At 44.4% G+C, this 27,564-nt stretch overlaps 2 protein-coding genes across 4 annotated transcripts in view; one reads left to right on the top strand and one right to left on the bottom strand.

Moving 5' to 3' along the window:
- The window catches only part of dlgap1b (discs, large (Drosophila) homolog-associated protein 1b), a 106,374-nt gene extending 92,334 nt beyond the window's left edge, over window positions 1–14,040 (bottom strand). For all 3 annotated transcript variants that reach the window (XM_061065066.1, XM_061065067.1, XM_061065068.1), the window contains exon 1: window positions 13,855–14,040. The gene's annotated coding sequence lies outside the window, so the exon portion shown is untranslated. The remainder of the gene's footprint in view (window positions 1–13,854) is intronic.
- ackr4b (atypical chemokine receptor 4b) overlaps window positions 1–27,564 on the top strand; it is a 393,880-nt gene that overhangs the window by 273,687 nt on the left and 92,629 nt on the right. The window lies entirely within an intron of this gene.

Genomic DNA, 27,564 nt, shown 5'->3' with positions numbered 1-27,564 from the left:
AAGCTTTATGAAATTTCTGAATTGAACAGACAGTCACTGTCCATCCATGCAGGTTATTAAATGTTTCTCTCTCTCTCTCCCTTCCTCTTCTGTCATGCCTTCCACCTTGGCATCAGTGCTGTTTTGGCCTCGTACCACACTTTCTCTCCTCTCCTCTGCTCCCCCCCCCCCCCCCACACACACACACACACACAAACACACACACACACACACAAACACACAAACACACACACACACACAAACACACAAACACACACACACACACACACACACACACACCCTCACTTTACAGCCAACATGGTGATTTATGGCCGCACTATAAACATTTTTTACACCACTTCATCCATGTGCTTTAGAATAATAAGGGGGAGAAGAAGAAGAAGAACTTTAAGCACCTGCATAAACTCGGGTTTACAAAGTGCGTTGACACACAAAGCTAAGACCAGAGCAAGAGAACCGACCAACAATATACAGAAAAACACCTCCAACCCGACCAGCACGAGGAGACCAACCATAAGATCAGAAGAACCCAACAACACAAGCTGAGACCAAGACGACCAGAGATCATGTTAGCAACTAAAGGAGGTAGAAACCAAACGGGCCCTGGATGGCCTAGCGGTCATGTCTCGCGCCCTGTGTACAAAGACAGCAACCGTGGGTTCAAATCCGACCTTGGCCCATTGCTGCATGCCCCTCCCCCCCAACTCTCTCTCCTCACAATATGTCCTGTCTCTCTTCAGCCATCCTGTTCAACAAAGGAAAACCATTTTTTTACATTTCATACCTAACCGATTTAAATGTTGTTTGCGATGTGTTGACCTCGATGACGGAGGCCGCAAGTCGAAACGCGTCCGTCTAATAAAGTTAATATTCTTCAAACCTTCCACTCTTCATGCAACGGAGTAGTTGGCTGAGGTTTGGCCAGAAAATCATGAAATAATAAGAGAGATAGAAACAATAAAAAGAGCAGAAATAAAATAAAATCAGATAATGTTCAATAAGAGATTAAAGAGATAAAAGAGGTGAGAGCAATAAAAAAACAGGCGAAGAAATGAGAGAAAGCTTGACTGAATGAGAGCATTAAAATAATATGAGCTGGAAGAGCAATTAAAGGAGATTAAACAGAGACGAAGAATAAAACAAGGAGAGGAGAAGGAGGAACTTTGGGATAAAGTTAGTAAATTAATAAAAAGAACATTAACGAGTAAAGTAGAAGATAACATTTTAAAAGACTAGAAGAAGCTGTCACATGAAGGAGAGTTTATAAAAGGAAGAGATTTAAAGGTCACATTCTGTACTTCACCATGTTCCTCTAACTCTAATATGTGTCTCTAGTCTGTCTACAAATGATGAGAAAAGTCCATCCTCTCTGTCTTCTATCTGCTCCACTTTTCAGAAAATATGTGCTCAAACAGGCCGTTTGGAGATTTTCCCTTCATGACATCACAAAGGGCAGTAGCCCCTCCCCCAGGTGGGTGACACTCCCACAGCTAGGTGTTTGTTCTGCCCTCTGAGTCTGCCTTCTCACCGTAAACAATAGGACATGGAGCGAGAAAGACAGAGTACACCCGAGCCCTTCCAGAGAGGGGGCGTGGTCAGACACAGCTCATTTACATATTTAAAGGTACAGACACAGAAACAGCCTGTTCTGAGCAGGGCTGAAATAGAGGGGTTTATAGACATGATCAAATACAGGATCAGAGTGGATTTAGAACAAGAAACTTCACACACATGTTTTGAGGAGCTCTGAGACTTATTTAAACTGAAGATGAAGAGGAGGATATGTGACCTTTAACGTCTCGTGTGAAACATGGAAACAATGGTGATGACTGTCAATTCATGAGCTCGCTCCTGTAATCCGTTGAGATTTAATTTGACAAATGATTGTCTCTTTAAACCATCAGATAATCCTGGAATTAAATCAAATGAAAGTAAGGATGATTGGTTTGTTTCCATTTGAGTTATTGTTTCAGATGAATAGCACATTCTTGAATGTGGGAAAAGGTGAATTACATAAACGATCACAGATAGTCCAAATATAACGCTGCATGTTGTAAATCTCACGCTACAGAAACAACCTCTTTTGTACCAAGACGGATGAACCTCCTCGTGTGTGAAACTAGAGAGAAACTAACAGCTGCCAGCGACGTCATGTCCCTGCAGCTATCAAATTTACAGAGCTTTTTTTTTCTTTTTTCTTTTGCAAAAACAAACCCTGAGCACCCACACCAAGCACTCACTCACTCATTCACACACTGACACACACACACACACACACACACACACACACACACACACACAGTCACCATCTGTCACGCTGTAACCTCCCCGAGCTCGCTTTTCCTCACCGTCCTGCCATGGACACACACCGCTCGCTAATGATTCCATAACTTTGTTACCACCTCATTACGGCGGTTAGTAAGCGCGGTAGCTAGATTTACCACCTCGTAATGGACTAGCGGCGCGGACTCATCTGCACCACAGACCTTATTGATTCACCGCAGCATGACGAACAGAACCAGTCGAGGCTGCGTGGTAGCTCTGCTGACCTCCACCTGCTCTCAAGCTACTGCCATCATAGCGACCATCTGCTTCTCCACCCTCCTACATGTGACCGTGCTGCAGTCACAGTCATCGCTCGACATTTCCACTGAAATATGTTGTGTACCAAACAACAGAGTTCTGCTGACAATGAAAGGCTGTCGCGTCCACAGCTCTCTGTGTCGTTGATCCGGCTCCCGGTCTCCCAGTGCACGCTGACTGATGTGTTTACACACACCGCTCTACAGTTTCACACCACCTGGGAAAAAAGTAGCATAGCAAAGTGACTCGTGCCAGGGAACAAAACAAAGCAAACGCCAGGATTTGAAGGCTGAAACGAGCAGGGGAATATGCGCCAAACTGGCTCTGCAGCAGAACAGTCTCAGATGTTACAGCATAGGGGGAATGATGCCAAAGTTGCCCTGTGCAAGTTTTAATCTATAAAAAAAAGTGCATTGTCTTTCTACTCTTTCAAAAGCGTATCGGCGAGACCTGTGAAGGGTGTCAGAGCAGGAAACTGTCTCCTATTGCCAAAGGGTTTCCTTTTGAATGCAGCCAGAAACAGCTCAGCATATGCAGCTGCTCTGCATGTTTACTTCAACCTACTGGGAAACCCATAAAGGAGGGGTGTCATCCATAAGAAAAGAGCCAATATGGAGCTCGCTAAAGAGTGAAACACTCATGCAGGGTGAAAGCAGCCAGCTACTAGAGATCTAGAGATGGAGAGACACAATCAGATTAGAGAGTAAGTGTGTGGATGTCGGGGAGGGGTTAACTAGAATTCATACTGACCTTTTGGTTTGTAGATGGGAGCAGATAATCCTGAGGAAAGCTGGTCTTACTGACTGAGAAACTGCCCCCTCCCCCCACTAACAGTCAATTACACTGCTCAGCGTGCAATTGTTTGTGTAACGGTTTGCCTTAATGAGCTGATTTTGAGGGAGTCGAAGGCTTTGCATACGTGTAACACAACAATGTAGAAATGCACAAAGGTCAGTGCAGAAGTGGACAGTATATGAATACAGAATATCGGTGCAGAGGTAGGGGTGACTTCCTCATGTGGTCCCGAGCAGTTCTGGCATTTCTGCAGACTCTTATTGTATAAATAAAAATGGGAAATTATGGTTTTATACTCTGTTATTTAGAGACAGTAGTAATGGAGGGTTACTGTTGGAGGATCGGTGCCTTGCTCAAGGGCAGCTTGGCCGTAACTGGGAAGTGACCTGGTACCTCTCCAGGAACCAGAACAACTTCCATACTTTGGTCTGCACCTAACCCAAGTCCCTACTGACGCCCCCAAACCCCTCTCAATCGGGGGAATGCTCCAGCTTTGCCACTCTCAACATTCGTCTGAAGCTGAGGCTCAGAACAAACCAGATCTAAGACCATGTCGAATTATCGATTTTTTAGTTATGCATACATGCATCCATGTATCAAACTCCAGTGCAACGCTACGTCCATAAACACAACTATGTATGCTAACCCTGTGCCATCGTATTTGCATACACACGTCTGCATATGCAAACTCGATTCATGGCCACAAATATCCCTAATTGAAGATTATCTGTCTTTCCAATTCATTATTGCCATATGAGATTGATGCAGAACAGACATTCTACAATTCACTTATCAGACTCTTTTATCCAAAGCGACGTACATCAGAGAGTAAGAACAACACAAGAAAGGATCTAGATAAAAGGGAACAATGTCAGTAAGAGCAAACGATCAGCTTTGAGTCTGATTGGACACACAGGTGCTGACAGGAAGTGACCAGAGGCAAAGCACAACATTGAGGGCAGTTCTTGAGAGCTCTAATCAGTATAGAAACCATCTTATAAGTCGTCGTTATCAAACAAAAACCATCGTCACTACCATCATCATCATCAATAATATGGAGACCATCATCATTAAGTTAGTAGGTATTCATGAAAGAGCTGGGTCTTTAGCTTTTTCTTAAAGGTGCAGAGGGACTCTGCAGATCGGATGGAGTTTGGAAGTTCATTCCACCACCGGGGGGCGACAGAGGAGAAGAGTCTAGTCAAGACTTAGGACCCTGTTGTGAAGGTTGGATCAGACGCCTTTCATTGACAGAGCGTAGCGGGCGTGAGGGACATACAAATAAAGATTTATTATTCCATACTTCATGTATTTGTCTTAATGCATGTTCTTTCAAAACACGATATTTATACTAAAGATGACTGTCGATTATATTTAGACATTCGCCCGTGTACACTGTGTTCTCCTTCTGCACAACACATCGGCCTTCTCCTGCAGTGTTCTCCTGCTTCCCGTCGCCTCCTCATCCGCTGGCTCTTGTGCCTGATTTAGCCAGCGCCTTGGGCCTGCAGCGACTGGCGGTGGTATAGAGAGGGCCATGTAAATGTCACCGTCTCAGAGGCTGTGCTCTGCAGAGCGTGAAATGAAATCTGGCAGAGTTTTCGGGCCATGCCTTTCCTCACATGGACATCCCTCACTGTTTGTGGGGCTGTGGAAGAGTCCAGCACATGTTTATGATTACATCCAGACCCCCCCTGCCTCTTTTTTTATTTTTGTTTATCAATTATTTAAGCATCAGGTCAAGAGGGTTTGCAGTCGCTTCAATGTGAGGATAAATATTTTTCCCAAACAGGATCACTAGTTCAACAGATTAATATTGCTGTCATGGGAAATTGGATAGCACTGCTAATCCAGACTAATCCTATGGATCAAGCAGCCATATCAAGATTACTGCATGTTATATGCATGTTTACAAATGACAGGACACGTTCACTTCATATCTAATCAGCCGGGGACACGTCTAAGATACATATCTCACCACTCGTGTACAAACATCCTCATTTATGCTTACAAAAGAGAGAAATAGCAAAAAGACTCGGTCTCAACAGAAGGACACAGAAGAGCTGCGAGCGCTCGACGCTGGCACAGAGGGACGTCGAGCAGATCCAAGATTTCACTGCAGGAAAAGTTCCCTGTGCGGTTTCCTCTACTGGGGAGGATTGGCAGTATATGCTTGAGGGGCTCTCTCTCAATTAAAATCAGGGACGTGAAGGGGGCTTACGGTTCTGTTTCCGGCGCCATTTTGATCCAAAACAACAGCGTTCTCAAGTCAGCTCCCGCCTCAGACGATCTCTTGTGGGCTCTTGTTGTCAGAGACGGGATCAAAGTCGGCTCGTGTAGAGAGCCTGTAAGGCGTGCGGAGGGGGGGGGGGGGGGGGGGGGGTGGATTCAGCAGTAGATTCATCAGATTTCCTGCTCCGGCTTTCATTCGACTAAGGCCATCCTTCAACTCGTACTTTCTCTGAACCCACAGAGGGCTGTCAGCGTTTAGATGAGCTCAATAAAAACCTCATAGTGTAGTCCATTGGAAAGTGATGACATCAATTAAAGGCTGTCATCACAAAATATCTTCCCTTTCAAAGACCCATTGTTAAAGTTTCCCCCCTCCCTGCTTATCGCCTCTATTCATCTCGCAGCCTGCCACTTAAAGCCAGGCACTTCTGGACCTTCACAAATAGGCCTCTCTACTCCATTTAGAGCCGTACCTTTTGTAGCTTATCCTGTGTAACAAGCTCTTAAATAAATCTCCCTGCTTTAAATAAACACAAGCTGAGCTCTCGGAAGGCTTCCCTTGATCTTGATGTTCAGTCACTGGACATCCTGTGGAGAGCTAACAAATGTGGATTCTATTCTTAGGGCTTCTTTCAAATATGTAATTTATTGAATTTACTTAAAGGTCCAATCAATGAGATGTGTAGTGAGTGAAATGATAAAGGTATCTTACTATCTGATCATTAAGGAAACATGTTGAAGTGCTGGCTTCTCTGACAACAATGCAGCAGCCAGTATGTCCTCCTTCTAACTTTAGATTCTGCTCCTGAATGATCTGGATTTGTTTGGACCAGAGAAGGTAGGCGCTTTTAAGGCGACCCCCCCACACGGCCGTTTTGGACGCCCCTCGGTTTGCCAGATATGAGAGCAGTTATCAGGTCAACAGGTGTTGCAGCGATGGAAGCGGGCAAGAGAAGTGGTTCAGATAGAAGTGATTGTACCCGACCTAAAAAGCCTCTGCATGTTTCTAATAAGCTCCACGAGCAGAAACGTGCTCAAACTAGGATCAATATTGGAGATGCTTTTGAAAAATGGAGAGAGGTTAGAACACAGAAAGGTTTACAGACCCATGCAGAGCTGGATAAACACTGAAGCTTCAGAGTCCACCACATGGTGACCTGTGTGAGCATCGACTCTAGAGAGGAGGGGGGGGGGGGAGACAGCTCTCTACAAGGTGAATGTAGACTGCAGTACACATTTTAAACACTAGGTGTCAGAGTTACATACTGCTCCTTTAATTCTGATGTTTGCTAATAAAATAATATATTATGAGCAATTTGCAAATGCGTCACTTACCCTTAAACTCTTTCAAAGACGTAGAAAACCCGGCCATTGAGAACAGTTCTGAGCCCCGGCTTTGTGGAACCACATTTGCCTGTGAGCTCTAAGATGGCTGAATGTAACTGGGAACACACTCTCAGTCTCTTGCTGCGTGACAACGCTCGTCCACTCAGAGGGGAGTCAGAGCTGCGGAGATCTTCGTCATGCCCCCTGATTCATCATCATCCTCCTTCTCCTGTCACTGCCACTGAGAGGCAGCCAGGCCAGCAGCTCCGGGCCACTGCAGAGAGCTGCGGCATGGAGCGATGCTGGCAGGTCAAGAGGAGCCCTCTCGCTCCAGCGCTGAGCCAATCCTCAGCAAACTGACACTGCGAGCAACAAGATGCTTCACTATCCAGTGGAAAACATGATACGAGCAAAGCTGTGATGGAGGACGGAGTGAAAAAAGAGTCATTGTGCTATTTGAGCTCAGGATGTTTTCTATGATGGCCATGAAACACACGACATAATTATCTCCATTAACAGTTTTTCATTGGTTGTAATGAGGTCTGTAACTCTACCTGCAAACCCAATATGCTGACTAATGCTGTTTTACTTCTAAAGAAATCCACTGGTGAAGCCGATGGAATCCTTTATTGTGACTCTGTCTCATCACATTTCATGTATTTGACACAAAGGTCAACATTCCTGTTTTAAAGGTCACATATTATCTAACACTAACATGTGTCTCTAGTCCGTCTACAAACCCCCCAATGATGAGAAAAATCCATCCTCTCTGTCTTTTCCCTGCTCCACTTTTCAGAAAATGTGTGCTCAAACAGGCCGTTTGGAGATTTTCCCTTCATGACATCACAAAGGGCAGTAGCCCCTCCCCCAGGTGGGTGACACTCCCACAGCTAGGTGTTTGTTCTGCCCTCTGAGTCTGCCTTCTCACCGTAAACAATAGGACATGGAGCGAGAAATATTCAAATGTTCAAAACTCTTTTTCTCTTAAAGGTCACATATCCTCCTCCTCCTCTTCTTCAGTGTAAATAAGTCTCAGAGCTCCTCAAAACATGTGTGTGAAGTCTCTTGTTCTAAATCCACTCTGATCCTGTATTTGATCATGTCTATAAACCCCTCTATTTCAGCCCTGCTCAGAACAGGCTGTTTCTGTGTCTGTGCCTTTAAATATGTAAATGAGCTGTGTATTTACTGCTTTAGACGTCTCTTTCACTCAGAATTATTTGGCTCCAAATAAACATTTTCCAATTAAGCGATTTAACTTGCATCGGCGTTGGATTGCAGAATTTGCCATCAGAGTAAGAAGACGTTGATAATGTCACGTTCACCTGTGCTCTGTGAGGTTAAAGAAGTTCACATGACACATTGATTGTGGCTCATGTCTCCTCCACCTATCACTTCAGCCAGCTGTGGGTTGATGATTGTCACAAAGTCAGTAAATGAGATGAAATAATATATCAGCGTATACCTCAGGAGGAGGAGGACACCCAGAAGCTATTTTTCCTGTCTACATAATGGTCACCCTATAAGAGTACAGAGCACTTTGTGATATAAAACTCTCACATCTGGCTCGGTTATTTTTATTGGTTCCACGAAGCCGTACAGCCAAACAGGGCTCCGCTGAGCTCTGTGCACTCTGGTAAAGAGCATATATCACTCAGGATTACAGTGGTACATGGACGCGGTAATCTTCAGCTCATCCTGACAAAACACGGAGGTCTTGTCAAAATCTCCTCAAAAGAGGCATCAGCCCGTCTGACTCATCACTGTCAGTCTCGTCTAGACGGGGCCATCCAGACTTTCCTAAAGCTTCCGTCTGCATGCAAATGAGAGTCTCTGGCTTCACTTTGCACACAAGCTGTGATACAAAAACATCACCCTCCTCTCCTCCACTGGCTCGCTGCATCTCAGGCTTAAAACCATGTTTGCATTCGTATTGGGAAAACCCTGTTTAGGGCTTATAGGACTAGTGGTTAGCGCTGCTGCCTCACAGCGAGGAGGTTCCTGGTTTGGGGGGTTTGTAGACGGACTAGGGACACATATTAGAGAAACATGGTGAAGTGTGAATATGTGACCTTTAAAGGCTTTATATGTGATTTTTTGATCCAGCAGATGTCGCCCTTGAGCACCAGCATGAAACCAAAACAACTCGCGCTGCATTGTTGTGTTAGCATGCTAATGCTAGCGATCTTTATTATGCTCGTATCTTCACACTGCATGTAAATTTACCTGAAATGAGCGTGATCTAGAAACACAGTTAAGCAGTGAGTACAGTATGTTATTCTTCTTTTCTCTAGTCCCTCAATTAAACAACTTTTATACACGAGGGGAGGAGTCAGCCGGCCGTCCGGGCGATGTAAACAAACTGAAGATAGGACTCTGAAAACTCTGAAAACATCACAGACAGTGGGACTCGGGTGTTACACCCATTGTAGACAGTCATGACTCACAGAGTTATTTTCAGAGGATATACTTGATTTATATTACATTTAAGTGTGAAAAATCACATTTAAAGACTTTAAGTTCTTTATTGGACAGGAACTGTTGGGATGAGAGAAAGGAGGACGACATGCAGGACTACAGCCTCTGTACATGGTCTTGTTGTGTGTGCATGCAGGGCCGGTCTATCAACTGGATTCTAGCTTTTTTAAATTTAATCAAAACGACATGAAGCAAACGTTTCCAATAGTCTTGAGGTACTTATATACATATTAGTAGCCTGCTTTTATATTGGCAGTGTATTAAAATCAAACAATCTGTCTGGATCACGCTTAATGCTGTCTATATTAGACATCAGATGAGATTGTAGGCACTCAGACACTTTATTTAAAACATGCAGAGAGAGAGGAGAGAGTTATCTGGAGGATGAGTTTCCCCACAGGAATTATTTCTCCATTCAGCCCGTCACTTTTCAGAGCAGGATATTTGAATAAAGCACTATCAATAGGGACGGACTAGAGCAGGCAGGGAGCGAGCAGAGTTGGTGTTTAGAATGGTAACAATAATGAGACGTGGGCACTATCACTCACTGCTACAGAAGTACAATTACACTTGAAAAGTGCTTTGCATTCAGCAGCTGATCCGAGCTCGGAGAGAGGGATGTGCATCTGTACTGAGGGAGAGAGGAAGTGTGCGTACAGGCAGTCCTCCCCGAGCGTCTGGCTGAAGGCCTCCCTGGTGGATTATGTTACCCAACAATGGCTGTGGCCTTTCACAGTCAGGGCATGCTCCAAAAAGCTGAAAGGCATACAAACATGCCTCTCTCTCTCCCCCTTTTTCACTTCCTCTCCCACCAGAATTGACATTGTCCCCTTGCAAACGCAGGTCTACAGTATATCCTTCTATCTACAAATGAGCGCTCTAGTTTCTGGTGAAAGGCAAATAATAAGGACGGCTATTGAACCAAAGCGAATCAACAGAGCAGGCTGTGGCACGGATGCCATCACACACACACACACACACACACACAAACAGGACTCAGTGTCACTGGGACAAAAAAAGAGATGGCTGTTAGCATCTCCTCGCTAATGAAAAGATGGACAGGGCTTGACAGAGCTGAAATATTCTAAAGACTTAAGACATGCTGCACACCTCAGTGCGTTCGTGATGTGTGCAGAAACACAAACAGTATCGACACAGACAGGAAGCCCGAGGCGTTGACTCCTGTAAGTCCTGCAGGCATGAGCGGGGAATGAAGGGCTTGCTGCTTGAGTGGTAAACAACGCTCTTCATCAGAACTTCAGAAGCTGTGACTTGAAAGCTGCTGCACAAACAGAAAATCCCCCCCAGCAGATTCTGTATGTGCAGCAAAAAAAAGACATCTTCAGTATGTGTAATGAAGTTTGGGTTTGATGGCTTTGAACCTGGAATGAGTTCTAGTCGTCGATTAAGGAAGTGGGGCGGCTTGTTTTTTTTTATGTAATGAAACAGAAAAACCTTTTAAGGATCAATCCTGAAAAATGATCACCTGAAGAAGAGCTTTGGTCCAAAACGTTGTGACTGTGATGGAATAAAAACTGTTTGTGGCATCTGAGCGTGCAGTGCGGGAAATCACACAATTTTTAGAACTCCTAATGTTGCTTGTAAAAGTGTTGAGCCAGTATTTATACAAGGCAGCAAAGGCACCAGCAACGACTCATTTTTGGTGCTTTCACACATGCAGAAAGCTCCTGATGTTTTCAGGATGAGCTTCATGTGTGAACACAGACAGACACATTTTCTTCACTCAGAACTCAACTTTCTCCACTTGCCTCCCTGAGGTGGCACATCAGCTTGTTCTCCAACCTTCACTTAAAAAAAAAAGTTCACAAGAGGAAAGCTGAAGAAATGAAATTTGGACCACCGTCAGCTCCTATACAACCCACCTCAGCAACCGCGGAAGTGCTCGAAGAGTCCCCTCAAGTCAGACGAGCAAATGTGTTGTCAGTGCGAGCGTCACGCCTCGGAAAAACGTGTCCTTGTTCTTGTAAGTGAACCGCTGAGAAGAAACTAAGATGTAGAGGCTCAGTGCAGCGTAATTAAAATTCAAACTAAACAAAAGAACACCGCCTGGCGCTACAGCACATCTGAGAATACACTGCTACAGCTGACTCATCATCGCTGTCTTCATCGGGCATCATTACGACATCATGACTCCTGGCCATTTGCTAATAAAACCTGAGGGGGACAAGCTATGAGTAACAGCTATGTCATCCCCGTGCATAGCAAAAAAAAAATCTCCTCTGCCGTCATCATCCCTTATTTTCATCGTAGCCCCTCGGGGGGTGTTAGAAAGCAATATTTGTGCCACCGCTTGTCTTTGGCCTCCTTCATCTAACCCCTCAGGCTGCTTCAAATCTGACGGTCCTTTCATGAATTTCATCTTAATTTCAGGCTTCCATGGGCTTCAAAGACGGGACTCACAAACAAATCCATTCGGTGCGTCTCTCCGGGCTGACGACACATTTACATCCAGAAAGTATTATGTGAATAATTGCACAGCAAAGAGAGAGAGGCTTGGAAGAAGTGTGAAAAAAATACACAGAGATTTTTAAATATTCAACAGCCCCTTATCTCCACTCGAAAGCTTTCTTAATATTCCACAGGCGGCTTGTGGAAAAGCGAGCAGCTGAGGCTGTTTTTAAAGAGCAGGATCAGCCTTCTGCTAAAAACATGGAATGTAAAGAGAGGCGATCTGAAAACAAAAAATCTTATGTTGTCATCATCTGGGCAGAGGCTGAGGTATATAAAGATGATACAGGAGGAAGCCAGTGGGGGCCGATAACAGTTCAGGTAGCTAATGAAGTCGAGCATCAGGTTGAGAGTTCAGCACAGAGTCCATCATTACCTGACAGGCAATGAGGAAAAAAAAGGCTGCTGATGATGATGGCTCCAGCATCTGCAGGCAGTCATATGAGCGAGATGCAGAGGGTCTCTAATGTGGGGGGGTGGGTGGGGGGGGGGATGAGTATGCTTTACGGAAGTGACACAGGCGGCAAAGGATGATCAACAGATTGTGGGATTTGTTCGCTGTTTCTTTGAGATAAGAGAATGCAAAAATGTTCCTCTTGCACCGCTGTTCACTTGGAGTCGGCAAGAAAACGAAGATAGAGAGAAAATCATTAAAGTATGGCTCTTATCGTAGAGCATATCACCTTTAAATCTGGACGATCTGTGTAACCTGCAGCATGCAGTCGATATTCCCATTCCTGCTTATTTTCATTTTTGCTAAATTGCCTCTCTCTTCACATACTTGTTCGACCTCTCCGCCTTCCTATTCTCCTTGAATCCACCTCAGATTAACATTTGCATTATTTTCCCCAACTGGCTCAGTGCCCCGTCACACACACACACACACACACACACACACACACACACACACACACACACACACACACACACACACACATAACAATAATTACAGACGCTGTAATAATAGCATGTAATTTCCATCTACAGCAGCAGCCATTAACAGTTTTGTTCTGGTGGACCAACTGGTTGTGCATTAACATGAGACAAGTGATCCGTTCACATCCCAGCTGGAGTTAGTCAATAGAGTCATTAAGAGATGTAATGCTGCTCGTTTATGGCGACCATACTACTTGTGGCTGTGTTTTAATGACCTCAGTCACATATTGCTGTCTGTGTCTGTGTGTGTGTGTGTGTGTGTGTGTGTGTGTGTGTGTGTGTGTGTGTGCGCGTGCGTGTGTGTGCAGCAGACCACATGCAACACAGAGCTGGATCCAAAGGTGAGGACGAGACACATGGAGTATTTTACACGCCTGTAAGAACAGTATTGTGCCCCAGTAGTCATGAGTCGGCCCTGCAGCCTGCCAGGCTTCAGAAGGCAGATGTGGTCAGATTAACACCTCAAAGCCTTTGGACATGGAGAGTGATGTGGTGGCACATGTTCTGCTGCTGGCTTATTAATGCATCCTGAACCCCCCCCCCCCCCCCCCCCCCCCCCACAAGTGGCAGCAGGCTGTTTTCAGATTTCTGTTCAGTGTGGGGAGAAAAAAAAGGTTTGATTAAGCGCAGAATTCTGCATCCTATAATTGCACCGATTAAAACGCCGCAGACACATTTGCGAAACTCGGTCGGAGGCGCACGGAGAGGGTGTCTGGATGATGTACTTAAGGCAAGAGGTAGGGGACGGCTGTCACGGGAATATGCAAACTGAGAACTTTAACAAACCGTGCAATGAAATGTGTTTAAGTATTCGGGTTCTTAATAAAGTTATAGGCATGTGCACACTCAATGCACATTCCGGTGTGATCCTACCTGACGCTCAGGACTGCACATTGAAGGGGGGAAAGTGTCTGCCGGAGGAGGTTTGGATTTTCAAAAAGATGCATTTGTTTTAAGGCAAGACAAGTGCAAGACAATCCTCCCTGCAGAATGAATGAAAGGAGGAAAACAATTAGCGGGGTTTTGCGCCCTTACCTTGTCAACACAGCAGACAGTCCGAGCGAGATTCACCTCGAAAGTAATCCTCTGAATTTAGTTGAAATTGCTTCTTTGCCTTGTGAAAAAAAAAAAAGCAAGTCAGGATTGATGATATAGGATGTCACTTGGATGGTTAGGGTCCCCACACACTGTAGTATCTTCCTGTATCGCTCCGTCTGTGGGCTGCAGAGGCATCACTGAACGAAACAGCGCTTCACATGAACGGAGGGAGGGAAAGTCCGACATGGAGTCTGCTGCTGTCTGGATTCAGTCTGGAGCTCAACACTTTGCACATTTAATAGAATCGAATCGAATAGAATAGAATTACTTTATTGATCCCAAACTGGGAAATTGTGGCGTTACAGCAGCAGGTTGTCAAAACACACAATATGAGTAAAAAAAACACAATATTAGCAAATTTAAACACAATATAATATTAAATACAAAGTAAATAAACACTAAAAATATCAAAACTAAGAATGGTAATATATACAACCAGGATTTAACTAAGCATTACTAGTCTTAAATATGAAAGATTAAATGTAAATGTGCAAAAACAGAGTCGTAAATGGACAGTATTGACATAAGTTAAAGTGCATGAGTGTAGACATGTTATAAGCAGAAACAATTCAATATAACGGAGAGTAGACAGACAAATGAAGTGAACATGAGTGCAGGGATAATTTGTAAATTTAAAGGTAGCTAATGAATTAAACCAAATATTCCTGAGATAGCAACTAAATGTATCATGACAGGTAGTAGTAGACTCTTTATGCAGTCTATTTTAAACTATTTATTTCTGATTGTATGAATCACGTCTGTTGTTTGTTTTCTTGATTGTGTTCTGAGTATCTTCACTGTTTGTCTTGCACTTGTTCAGACCAAGAGGAAACTTCCGGTGTTGGAAAAATGAAGGTAATTCAGAAGTGCAAAATCATGCAGTTCCTGGAGTGTCCACTAGAGGCTGGCTGCAGAAGCACAGGAAGTCACATACACACCCATTCTGAAAAGCCTGTTTTTACAGCAGAGATTAACATGTTTACAGCCTGGTTCAAAAAACCAAATAGGTGTGATTAGCTCATGTCTCGATGGACACACACTGTACGGGGGGTGAATGTTTTGATGACTCATCAGTTTTGATTTGATGAAGGATAAGAGTTATTCACAATAAGGCGTGTAGCTGACCTGATTGACAGGTGGGCGCGGTGTAACGGTTTGTCAGGAGGTTTAAAACCCGCCTCAGCTCCAGCTCTCAGCCTGTCGTTAGGTTGACTGAAAGTTAGACTGAGACAGCATTTCCAGCATGGAGGCCGCCATCGATGGGACTCCAGCGCCCCCTGCAGGAACAGACGGGTGATGTCACTCAGGCTTCGTCCACTCTATTCCATAAAGAGAGAGAGTACCTGTCGTTGTCATCACAGTTGACGGTGTTGCAGATAAATCATTACTGAAATGAAGTAGTATTGAGCCCTGTCATGGTGCAATAAATCAATAGGCTAATTAAGTCACAGAGCTGACTGGAGGTGCACGCTAATGGCTGGAGGCTAGATGTAAAATGTAGCCTACGAGCTAAGCTACAACATGTTCTATAACTCAACTCGACAGAAGTTAGCCAACCTTACCGCCGTGAAGAAGAATCATTTTTTGTGTATCAGTCAGATGGCATTTGATAAATAATCACAATATGGCAGCATTATCATGTAAGTGCAACTCAGTTCATGTTTGGTACTCAGTCAGACCTCCACCTCCTCAAAAGAATTTGTACATCAGAGTGCACGCAGGTTTATCACTCAGACTTCACACGTCTCTCTCTCGTGCAGCGATGCTGATTAAAGACTGGAGGCGTCTCTGCTGGGGGAGATAGGAAGAACCAGTGAACCCGCCCCCCAGCCTCTGTGCCTGCCAGGCTGCCTTCATCTAACACCAGTCGTACACTTCAATGACATAACCCTGGCAACTACAGCTGCTAGGCTACTGGAGCGTGTTCCACATGACTTTGAGATGATCTGTCAAGTGTTTATTTTAGAACATGAACACCACATGAATGCAGCATCAGTCTCAGGACCTTTTTCTTACCGCCTGTTCCAAAAGTCAGAACTGAACTGGGGGGGGTGTTTAAGTTAGCTGCTCCTTTTACTCTGAACGAATCACAAAAAGAGCTGAAACTTAACGAGCTGCTCTCATTGGAGGGTTTAAAGAGGATGTTAGACGACTTGGAGGCGGACACATCTGGCTGCAGATGTTCTCCCTCATGTGTTTGTGAATCTTCTTGATAAACATTTTCTGTTTAAATTTTGTGATTTTGTGTCTTTTAATGTCTTATCATGTCTTTTTTTTTGTATTTGTATGTGCGGCTGCTCGTTGTTTGTGTGAAACTCTGAAAAAATGATTTTTAATCTTTCCTGGTTATAAATAAAAAATAAATAGATAAATAAACGTCTTTTGCAACACCATCAAGGGATCCACTGTAGCCTGAAGCGTTTCCATCAACCAGCAATCAACAATTTATTGGTGGCAGTCAGTCGATGGAGGCATTGCTTGAGTGTGTCGATGGGATCGATATCCCCTCGTGGGCACAATTCACAATGCAGAGAGAGAGAGAGAGAGAGAAAATAATCAGAGCTGTAATCAGTGTTGGCCACACTTGCAATGCATGCAAATAAACTAGTGGAGGGCTGCGGGTGAACTGTGTCAGGAATGGATTTGTGTTCTCCTCGCCATGCTCCCGTTTGACTTTTCATTTGTCAATATAAAGATTTAATCCTGACTGATCCGCAGATTAATGAGCGCTTTCTCTTTGGGAACACTGAAAATGTCACCCAAGGCTGACTGCAGAAAACCTTTGAGAGTTGTCCTTACAGAAGAAAAAAACTACCCCCCCCCCCCCTCCCCTTCCTCTCTTATCCATGGGCGTAAACAAGCAGGCATGTTCAGTGTCTTTAAGGTTTATATTCAGGAGCGGTTCTCTGTGTGTGTGGTGTCTTTAAGGGGTGTGGGGGGGGGGGGGGGGGGGGTCTTGTGCTGCAGCAGTGAGTCCCTCAGAAGGAATGTGTGATCTCATTTGCGTCACAGCATCTCGCAAGTACAGTACAGCCATGATGCAAGCCCGTACACATCAAAGTGTGCCGCCAAGATTGGCTCTCACAAAATGTGTCTTGAGGGGGCAGAGACAGAAAAGTACACAGAAAATAAAATCCAATCCAATGATCCTCGGGGGGGCTTCGTTGTCTACATCATCACAATCCAACAAGATGGAAATGTCATGCATGTTGAGAAGATCAAATAAAAAATAAAAATGCTCACAAGAATGGAAGTGTTTTTTTTTAAGCATTTTGCTTTCAGAATAAATGTCGCCCTGCTTGTGCATTTTGTCAAATCCAAACCAGGATCCAGTCCACGTTTTACCCCCTCTCTCTCTCTTTCTCTCTCTCGCTCTCTCTCTCTCTCTGGCTCAACATGCAACAGCCAGCTATCCATCAATAATTCAGAGTGAAGGAGGTAGTTACAAACATATGAAGGATGACACAGAGAGTGCAAAGTAACTGTGAGATCACCTTGTTGTCACAGCGATCATTAAATCCATTCCTGACAGTTTCCCAGATCTCACAAACGGTTGATATCATCTCATGACACCCGGAGAAGAAGCCTCTATAGTGAATTTATGTCATGGTACAAATCATTTTCTGCATGTCAACGTCAGCACTAAACTACACATATAGATATATAATAATGCTGCCAATTAAGTCAATTTAATTAATTACATGATGTTGGCAGATGATGCACGAGCCCTAATAATGTGAATTATTAATCATTCCTCATCATTAAACATTCTGCTGATGCTGCCATGGCGATGATAGCCAGACGCTTAATGAGTTTGGAGCATCAAAAACTTACAGGTGGCGTTACATTTAGCATATTTGGTTAATATAAAACGATAAGAACGTCTCAAATGTAATGTGTAATGTTTTTATAGATGCCTTGTTATTGCAGGAGGTGTCACCTTGTTTCCATCTCTTCCACTAATGCCAGTCACCCTTCTTCTGCTGCATCTTCACTGAACACTTTCAGACTCGAGAGATCAGCAGGAAGGCGTAGTCGTAAAGGAATCAGCTTCTCAGAGCTTTTTTCCCACCCTGCATTTTCAAGCGATCGATGGTGAAGCGGCCCCTGAGGGACGCCTGCAAACCTTTGATGTTCCCTTGAAGACTCTATCCTTTTTCTTTCCTTTTCCTTTTTCTTTCCTTTTTTTTGATTTAATTCGAGCCGCTTTTTGTCTTGGAGCAAATTAATTCCAGGCTGACGAGTGACATGTAAATATCTAATGTTAGGTATGCACATGTTTGATATGAAGAGCAGATGATGTGAGGAGAAGGCTCATTATGCAGAAGATCTAAGATGTTGCATTTTGTCATGGCTTGTTAAAGATAACAGGATTAAACATGTATCCCTCTTCAGTTTGTTCAAAGGCACTTTATAGAATTCATACCATGTGCTTGTGCATACATATATATATATATATATATATATATATATATAAGGTTTATATATCTTTATTAAAGGTGGAGTCAAAGCTTTTTTCGTTTCCAGTTTGTAAACAGAACATTCAAACTGGGCCCCCCCTCCTCACTGCAGGACGTAGTGTGTCCGTTTACTGCTTGTAGCTACACTGCGAGCTAACACACGCTAGCACAAGCTAACCGCCAGTGTTTGTCGCCTGCCTGTCCAACAGGAAGCAGACCAACTCCACTTCCACTTTTTTTGCCTGTCATGTGCATGTGATTTCCGGTGTTCCTGCAGCCAGCCTCTAGTGGACACTCGGGGAACTGCAGGATTTTGCACTTCTGCATTGGCTTCAGTTTTCAGGACCGGAGGAGGTTGCCGCTTGGCCCTGTCATTGACTGGAGGAAACACACGAGCTCCCCGCACAGAAACGTCCCGAGTCAACCAGAACAAAGCAGAACAGTAAAATCCAGTCAGAGGACAGAGTCTCTGCAGACACAGTCACCACCACACATGTATGGAGGCCCAGAAGGGACGATGGAGCAGCTTCACTTTAGGAGAAGTCTGTATTTTATTTTGAAGGGACAAGCTGCTGACTCTGTCTCTGAACCCTCTTAACTAAAACACTGACATGAGAGAGCCTATAGCTAATAGGCCTGGTTTGAACAAAGGCCTTACATTAACAAATATTTTGTTTATAAAGCAGACTGTATACTGAGGCTCTAATGCAGCCATCCAAACACTGAAGCACTAAGAATAGAAACGGCATTGAAGCTGAATAATTCAGACGCAGGGGGTGGAATACACAACGACTTTTTCCATGAGGTTTAAAAAAAAACAAAAAAAAAAAACTTAGAAATGCTGATATCACAGCTGCAGCATACTGAATGTGTTTATGTGACCCAGTCAAGTGTGTGTGTGTGTGTGTGTGTGTGTGTGTGTGTGTGAGCGTATGGTCATTGCCTGGTCGTATAAGGACAGAGGGGACACTTTACACACGGATGAACTAATCGTATTAAAGCCCTCCATGGATCGAGTCCATTCAAATGCACTTTAGTGGATTTAAAGCTGAATAACTGATGAGTGATGGAGTCTGAGGAATTACTCAAAAAAAAAAAAAGGTCTTCACACAGCAGTCGAACACCAACGTATAAATGATACAAGCTGTTTCAGCTCATGCGTGAGTCTACAAGGTCCACTTCCTATTTGCTTTACACAAACGACCGTGTAAAGTACTTTTTAACCACATGCATGGAACAGCTCTGTGCACCCATCGGGGTTTCACAAATCTACAGCTCTCTCCCCGTCTCTCTGAACACAACGGGCTGCACTTACAGGTTTTTTATTTCCCCACATTCATGCGACTGCCCTCCGTCATGCCATCCTCGCTCGGGCCCCACATTTCCATCTGAGACTTGTGCTTTTCACACTTCCCTAAACCTAACAAAAGGAATTCATAGTGAGGTATTAAATATTAAACAGCACAAGTGAGAGTGTCAAATCGACTTCCTGTCAGCGCAGGGAGAAAGCAAGATGGAACAAGATTTGTGGATTAAAAGTTGCTGCACACTAGACGATTTTAGTTCCGATTCCCCCCCCCCTTCCCCAACCAGGTGGGGGCGTGGCCTGATGCACGGCTTGTCGGAGCCCACTTTTTTGTCCTAAGAATCCCCCAAGTGTGTTGTCACTTCAATTATTTTACTGCTCCCCATCGAGTCGGAGCCTCCCCGATCTGGAATCGATTCCAAGTCAGACTGCCGCTGACGGCCTATCCGCGGCAGCCAATGAGAGCGAGCAAACATTGGAAGCGTCACCAACCGCATGTTGCCTACTCTGACAACTCGACCGCCTTCTCAGCCAGGATTTTTATCCGTATTGTTTTTCCAGTTTCCTGTTTTTTTTTTGCTGCAAAAGAACACACAGCAGGACAGCTGACGACGTCGACCATCCTCCATATTTGTTTAGATTATTAATTAACCTAACGTGTAGGGCTGGGAAATATATCAAGTTTTTAAGATATATCGATATATTTTCAAACAAGATATAGGGTAAGACGATATCGTTAATATGGATGTAGTTTATGTTGCATTAAAATAACGTTACAGAGGTGCCAGGTCGCCTTTTTCTCATCTCACTGATGATGATGACTGTCTGTCCCTCTTAACCCTGCTCCTCCTCTCTCTCTCTTTTATTGTGTTTAAGGAACATTTTTATTTTATAATATTACTTTTTAAATTCACAAACAGGTAGTTTATTTTCCATGTGTTTTCATTGTTAATAAAATACATATCGATATATATATCGAGTATCGCCATTCAGCTAATCAATATCAAGAAATGAGTTTTGGTCCATATCGCCCAGCCCTACTAACGAGCATGAGTTTGGACTGTGGAAGAAACCTGGAGTAACCTTGATGCATCGGGAGAACATGCAAACTCCTCCCGTCCGACGTGGATTTGAACCAGGAATGTCCTCGCCGTGAGGCTAACCACTGCAGCACGGTGCAGCTCTGAGATGGAGTACTATAGCAGGCTTTACACAATCCAGTAGTTTTTTTTTATTCCATCTGAGCGTTGACTTTGTGTGGGAGTCCTCCTGGCCCTGAGAAAGAGCTGTGTACTTCAGCCTCCGTTGTGTTTCTGTCAGCGTGTCGTCGTTCTGTAGCTGCCATGTCCTTTTGCTGGAGACAGGCGAGAGGAGCAATTCCTGCCTGAACCGTACAGTGACAGGTAGAAGGTGCTGAGAGAACCAAACAGTGACTGCATTATCTCTGCTTCACTGCTCCGCTTTCTCTCCGCTCGTCCTGCTCTTTGCCCCCCTCCCCCCCTCTCTCTCTCTTTTCTTTGCCTCTGACGCCCCTCTTTTTTCTCTCGCCCTTTAATTCAGTAAGCCCCCGACTGAAGTGACAGGTGTCAGAAGGGCTGACTCTCATATTGACTAAGGACTGTCACCTTTTGAAAAGAGTCATGACACATTCATCATAACATATCTCCACTCTCTAAAACCAGACCGGGAGTCGTTACAGTTTGAACACAATGCAGCTCTCGAGGCTTCACATCGGAGGTGAAATAGACTGAACCTTCACATTTATAATCAGGTGGTGAAGTCATGTGGTTACAAAAGACTTGTGTGAATCAGTTAACTTCTAGTGATACAACAGAAAACTCAAAGTACTTGGCCTTTTTCGGTTCTCTGACTTTTAGAAATTTTCTAAATCCAAAACAAAAAAACACCAAACAGAATTGACATACTTACACACTTCAAATCCATTATCACCCTGAAGAGTATTTCCTTTTTAATAAAGAACAAAAGGTTCTAGCTGCCAGCAAGTATTAAATAGATAATCTCCTGTTTAAGAGGGACAAATACTTTACTTTACTTCAAAACATGTGACAGAACTAAGAAATGCAACAAAACCAATATTTAAAGGCGCTTTAAAGACTTTTTGACGCAATTATTTTCCAGTCATAGAATCGTGACCACCTGAAAACAGATCCCCAAGTCCAAAGTCACGGTTTAAAATATGAACCAAACGAAATGTGCTGCAGTGAAATGCAAAGGAAGAGACCAGCAGCCTGTTGTAACAACCAAAATAGTTGCTTTAAAGAGGACATATCATCCCCCTCCTCCACCTTTTCAAACAGTCCCCTCCTCCACCTTTTCAAACAGTCCCCTCCTCCACCTTTTCAAACAGTCCCCTCCTCCACCTTTTCAAACAGTCCTCTCCTCCACCTTTTCAAACAGTCCCCTCCTCCACCTTTTCAAACAGTCCCCTCCTCCACCTTCTCAAACAGTCCCCCTGTGGTCTAAATGAAACATCTGTGCTGTGCTTTGGTCAAAATATAACATGAATCAAGCACCAGAGGAGGTTTGTGACCCTGTATAAACCAGCTCTCTCAGAACGCTCCGTTTTGGTGTGTGTGTCTCTTTAAATGCAATGACCCCCCCCCCCCCGAGTTTTCCCCGTAGACATCACTCCTCTGTAGGGAGAAAAAAAATGGCGGACCTGTGGAAAAGTTTTGTTCTAGTCTGGGGGTGGAGTCCATGGGTGGAGATACCAGGGGAGGGGAGGGGATTTTTTTTTTCCAGAATCCCACTGTGACATCACAAAGGGAGCACATTTGAAACAGAGCATTTTCCTCTGTGTTGTAAGACTTATGCAGACCACAAACAAAGGACTGGATGGGTTTATTTCACATGTTGTGGGTCAGTAGACTCTCAGGTTACCCAAATAGATGTTCAGAAACAAAGTGGATTTTTCATAATATGTCCCCTTTAAACAAAAGTCCTGCCTCTAACAAGGCAAGCAACCAATCATAGTTCAGGATTTTGGCCAATCACGGTCCTGTGTATGTACTTTCAATATTTAGATATGGTCATTTTATTCCATCACAAATGATTAAAACTGATGATGGATTATAAATAACACCTGAGAATTGGAAGTCGTTTCAAGAAGAAGAAGAAGAAAAAAAGCCTTAGTCAGAACAAAAACCCTGAATCCGTTCCCTTGAATCCGACAATTCCACATCTGAGACGGTCTAACAATGCCGATAAACCACTGTGTATTCTGCTGCTGGGAGTTTAGAGCGCCGACTCCTCTGGATTCAGAGATGAAAGAGCGTGGGTTGGGGGGGTTGGGGGTGTGTGGGGGGAGGTGGGGGGGGGGAAACATGAAAGTAAATCATGGAGGATGGAGAGAAAAAAGCTGGTGGATGAGAGAGACTCACTGCTGCAGTTGGTTTGTCTGAAGGAAAAGCTTTGACGGCGAGATGTCAGGAAGGATCATTTACTCTATAGCCACCGCCAACAGTAACCACGGTAACATTATGGGCACCTTAATGTCAAACGTCCTCTAATGATAGTGTCATTAAGCATCTCGCAGACTAAAGGTTGCCACGCTTCCGCAAGGTACACGAGATATCAGTGACTCTGCAGCTTCTGATGTCACAAACTAGAGTTTAAATTTGGCCTTTTTTCTCCGCAAATAAAACATCAATTCAACTTTGTTTTCATTTTAAAGTGCACGCTACGGCGAGACGGTTTGTCCTCCCCGTACCAAACTGAATGTACTGAACGATGCAGTGTGAATTTTAAACCCACAACAAAGCGCTGGCGTGATCAACTAAAAAAAAAACTCCTCAAAGGTAGTCGCTGCTGATGGTGTGTTTACCATTTACCTCGGATCTCTGAGCTGGGAATGACGTCACAACCGAGTTTCCAGTTGCAGGTCGGAAAAAACAACATGGACGCCTCCGGGAGTACCTTTGTTGTGTTCGCTTCATATCTGACGATGACGACATGAAAGATTGACCACATGTCCACAGATAGAACTTTGCATTGTATACACATTTTAGGAGCAAACACAACAAGTAGGTGGCTCTAGGACGTCCCCCGTCTGTTCCTGCAGGGGGCGCTGGAGTCCCATCGATGGCGGTCTCCATGCTGGAAATGCTGTCTCAGTCTAACTTTCAGTCAACCTAACGACAGGCTGAGAGCTGGAGCTGAGGCGGGTTTTAAACCTCCTGACAAACCGCTCTTGTTAATCTAATATCTCGGCGATGCCTGATCTGTTTGAATCTGGTTCCATTTGTTTTTCTTTTTTCCCTTCAAGCCTCATGTTTTTGCGATGAGTAGCTAAATGTCTTCATTAAAACAACCCCGATAACAAGAGGAGTAATTAAATACCACCTTGACTCCTAAAAGGCTTTTAATAAAGATGGAGTAATATTCCAGTGACTCTGTGAGCGAGCTGTTAAAAGAGAAATCAAAAGATTTTTGTCTGAGTTTCTGCAGGAGTCGGGATGAAACTGAGTTCTTATAGAGGTACATTCAGGCCTCCAGATGATCAACATGTCATTAAAAATGGCTTGGCTTCTCTGAAGGGTAATGGTAAATGAATTGAGGTTGATTGGTGCTTTTCTAGTTTTCTGACTACTCAAAGCGTTTTCACACCGCAGGTCACACCTACACATTCACACCCTGATGGTAGAGGCTGCTGAGTAAAGAGTCCATCAGCATTAACTCATCCATTCACACACAGTCCCTCAACCTCCACCCGACGCCCAGCCTCCACCATCGGAATGTGTCGTCCCCACAACGACCTCCGTCTCCATTCATGCACGACCTGCTCCGACCTCCACCTCAGCGGTGAGGAACGAGAAGTCCTTCCTGCATCTTATCACATATGCTCTTTTGCAAAGCGTCTCGAGATAACACGCTATAAAAAATAATGATTGATTCACATACTGGGATCGAACCCTCGACCTTCTGGTTGAGAGACCGACTCGACCGCTGAGCCACAGCCGCCCTGTGTTGCGTCGTGATCCCCCCGCCATGAGCCTTTACACTCCACTAGCAGCACCCAGGAGTCGACTGACAGGAAGTGTAAATCCTCACCAGACGGCTTGAATTGTAAAAACTGTGTCGTGTCCAAACTTGATATTGAGCGATATTACAGCACAGTAGCAGACCGGAGGAATGAAATGTTATTTTGACAGCCTCTTACGCGTTTAAGTGGTTTCATATGTGGAGCTTTATCTCTTGTGATGGCTCGTCTGGGACAGCAAGGTGAGGATTGGAAAGATGAAGATTGGATGTGATCCCTGTGAAACTGAAAAAGATGGGATTTATGTTCTTTTCTTGAGACGTTAATTGTGTTGTTGAGGTGTAAGTTGTTGTTTTTGTTTAGTAACCTTGAGCCCAAATGTATTTAGAGTCAAAAAGAAGGAGTAAAACTCAGTGGAAAGTTGCAGCAAGTGCTTAACAAATGTTGAAACAACAGGTCTGGGAGTCTGAGTCGGTCCCGATAGCATTCGGAGGCTAATATCCTCCGCTCTCACCTTTTGTTGTCCTTTGCCTTCCTCATTTGTAATCCAGTTGGCACGGCCTCCTCTATTGGTCATGGCAGTTTAATTACGGAATAAGAAAGTCACTCGGGCTCCAGAGGGATCCGCAAAATGTCGCTCACAAATTTAGCGTGAAAGTCACACGGCCCAGGCAGCGAGAAGATAAACGCTCCAAATACACAGAGCTTGTTAGTCAAGGTCTCTAATTACCAAACGCTCGCTGTAGCTGCGTCCCAATCGACCAATTTTGTCTGCACAGAAGTGAAGCCAGCGAGGCTGCTGGCATACATAACTACTCCAACTTTACAGCTTTCATATTTGTTGTTGCCTCTGTTATTGATTTATTTAACAAAGTGCTTGTTTTTATTTAATCTGGGGCCTTTTTCAGTCGAAGGTAAATCCTCTGCAAAAATAAACACAATATTTTAACCTCACGGGTGCCGAGACCTCACGAGTCATCAAGTGAATCATTATTTATTACCACGCTGACAGTGATCCTTTATAACAGCCATCATGCACACATCTCTCACAATGCTGGAGGTCAAAGATGGCGGCCGTGTAATTGGATGTGATTACAATCATTAGAAGAAGAGCGGCCGACAAATCGGGGGCCTTGTCCTCTTGCAGCGCTGCGGGACACAGCGACCAGTCAGTGGACGTAAAAAAGAGTCGTCCAGACGCACGGACACAAAGTGAGGATTACAACACGGGAAAAAAGACAAACGGTGTGCTGCTGAAAAGTCAACATCGATGTTAAGAGGGCTTTTGGTCAATTTAGCTCCGCCTCCTGTTGAGTTGATGGTCATGAAGAAGAGCTTTCACTTTCTCCATCTGTTTGTGTGTGTGTGTGTGTGTGTGTTTGTGTGTGTGTGTGTGTGTGTGTGTGTGTGTGTGTGTGTGTGTGAGTGTGTGTGTGAGTGTGTGTGTGTGTGTGTGTGTGTGTGTGTGTGTGTGTGTGTTTGGTTGCTCTCTTTAGGAGTGTGTCATTGCCTTTATAAGTGTGTGTGTGAGTGTGTGTGTGTGTTTGTGTGTGAGTGTGTGTTTGGTTGCTCTCTTTAGGAGTGTGTCATTGCCTTTATAAGTGTGTGTGTGTGTGTGTGTGTGTGTGTGTGTGTGTGTGTGTGTGTGTGTGTGTGTGTGTGTGTGAGTGTGTGTGTGTGTGTGTGTGTGTGTGTGTGTGTGTGTTTGGTTGCTCTCTTTAGGAGTGTGTCATTGCCTTTATAAGTGTGTGTGTGTGTGTGTGTGTGTGTGTGTGTGTGTGTACAGGACTCCTTAAGGCCTCTAAGCCGAGCCCTCCTGAAGGAGCTCAGCATTAATTATTGCAGAGTGTTAAGTACAATCCACCACAAGGTAACATCTGGCGCCGGGCGAGGAAAGTGGCGGGGGAGGTTTCCGTGGTCGAGTGCGTCCTGTCAAGAGGTTGAAGCTCACAGCCCTCGACGAGTGTTTATATTTATCTCCTTACTAATAACTAAAATAATGGGAATACCCGTCTTGTCACTTCCACTCCATGCATCTACCCGTTATCTATACCGCAGATCCCAGCTGTCATTGGGCGGGAGGCGGGGTTACACCCTGGAGTGCTCACCAGCCAATCACAGGGCTGACATTTTTAATTTGTTCAAAAAGCTAAATTATGGTCATAGAAATTCAATGCATCAGAGTGCAGGATGCCGAGTGCAATGGTTCCCAACTTGGGGTCCGGGACCCCTAGAGGGGCCGTCGGAGATTTCAGGGGGGTCACAAGGCTCTGAGATCGTCAAAATAAGAGCATGATGGAATACTCTGATCGGATTTTATCAACAAAAAGTAGCTCAGTTTTTCTTAGAACCATGTTGGGGGGGCTCCAAGGAAAAAAAAGGTCTTGAACCACTGGCTTAGTGGTTAGTGCACATGCCGCACGTACAGCGGCTATAGACCTCCAAGTGGGCGTCCGACCTTTGGATCTTTACTGTATGTCATTCCTCACCCTCTCTCTCCCCGGGTTCTGACTCTATCCACTGTCCTGTCTCTAAAAAAAGTCACAAAAAGCCCAAAAAATAACAACTTTCATTATCCGCCTGCAGATGTGTCTCCTCAGCAGAAGCAGATCCGTAGTTTAAAAAAAGCTTGAGTCTGATTCAGTTTGAATTCATGCTGCATTTGGAGGTGAACCTAAATGAAAATGTGACCGAGCTGAATCCTCTCTCTCCCACTCTGCCACACTAACATGCAATGGCGCCACCGTGTGGAAGAAAGCTGCACGTGCAAGACCTGCAGCGCCAACGTTTTTTACCCTCTTAATCACAGCTGAGCACTTTCACTTTCAGCTCTGTAAAGAATCTTAGATTTAGATATTTAGATAAACACACATGTGACAAAC

Source organism: Labrus mixtus, chromosome 19 (genome assembly GCF_963584025.1).
Source record: "Labrus mixtus chromosome 19, fLabMix1.1, whole genome shotgun sequence".
Taxonomy (NCBI): Eukaryota; Metazoa; Chordata; class Actinopteri; order Labriformes; family Labridae; genus Labrus; species Labrus mixtus.
The sequence above is the reverse complement of the archived record's forward strand: the minus strand, read 5'-3'. Positions and strand labels throughout refer to the sequence as shown.